This window comes from Scylla paramamosain, chromosome 8 (genome assembly GCF_035594125.1).
Source record: "Scylla paramamosain isolate STU-SP2022 chromosome 8, ASM3559412v1, whole genome shotgun sequence".
Lineage (NCBI taxonomy): Eukaryota > Metazoa > Arthropoda > Malacostraca > Decapoda > Portunidae > Scylla > Scylla paramamosain.
Window position 1 is genome coordinate 16,408,388 of NC_087158.1, and position 1,152 is coordinate 16,409,539.

The 1,152-nt window shown below is 40.6% G+C and overlaps 1 non-coding gene across 1 annotated transcript; it reads left to right on the forward strand.

Moving 5' to 3' along the window:
* The first annotated feature begins 290 nt into the window (after nucleotides 1-290).
* Nucleotides 291-364, forward strand: Trnai-aau (transfer RNA isoleucine (anticodon AAU)). The gene has a single exon. It is a non-coding gene; the product is annotated as a tRNA-Ile (tRNA).
* Nucleotides 365-1,152: the final 788 nt, after the last annotated feature.

Below are 1,152 nucleotides of genomic sequence, written 5' to 3' on the forward strand. Positions count from 1 at the left end.
CTCTCTCTCTCTCTCTCTCTCTCTCTCTCTCTCTCTCTCTCTCTCTCTCTCTCTCTCTCTCTCTCTCTCTCTCTCTCTCTCTCTCTCTCTCTCTCTCGCAGCCAATCTCAGTGGAATCAACGAGCGACAAAATGGAATATTCGAGGCATCTTTTTATTCATTTCAAGTTTTAAAGCGAAAGTGGGGACTGAAGGGTTGCGTAATGGCTGACCCCGCTGTACCCTCCTCCTCCTCCTCCTCCTCCTCCTCCTCATCCTCCTTGTCATCCAGCTCCTCTTCTTGTTCTGACTGGCCTGTTAGCTCAGTTGGTTAGAGCGCCGTGCTAATAACGCGGATGTCGAGGGTTCGATCCCCTTACAGGCCAATTCGAGTACAAATAGCTTTATGGGCGTGTTCCTTAAGGCTCACATGTACAGTCAGTAATTTTTTTTCATCTTTATTAATGACATTGATGAGTGGATAATTACGACCAGAGTAACACGAACACAGGGCTTACTCAACCTACATAGCGATTTCAGTACGTTGTCAAGCTGGATTAGTATGTTGAAAGTGAAATTCATCATCGAAAAAATACATAGTATTGCACATTGGCAGAGGAAACGTTCACGCCAGATACGTCGTGAACAACGCTTGTCTCTCGCGTGTCGCCAAGGAGGAGAATCTTGGTGTCATATATCCAGATTCCTGAAGCTAAGTCCACTCTTCACAGACATTGTACAAATTTCAAATAAACTAAGAGGATTTATTGGAAGAGCTTTGGAGTTAACACCAGAAAAGTCATTGTTACGGTACAGAACACATGCGTACACCACCACATTGAGTATTGTGTGCACCTTTGGTCTCCTAAATATAGAAAGGACCTTGAAAATAAAAATAAAAAAATAAAAAAGTTCAACAAAATAAAGAAAATTAATACCAAGATTACGTAATAATGCATGTGAGTGACGCCTTAAAGAACTTAATTTTTTTCATCTTGACGAGCTACAGATTAAGAGGCGACATAATGCAATAATTAAAATGTGCGAGGGATTCATCGGCTAAAGCCTGATGAAGTATTTTGATATCGACAGATCAAATTAGTGCAGAACAAATGGATGGAAGAATATTGGTAAGAAGAAAAATATTGGTTTTTAATTTCGTAAAGCGAAATAT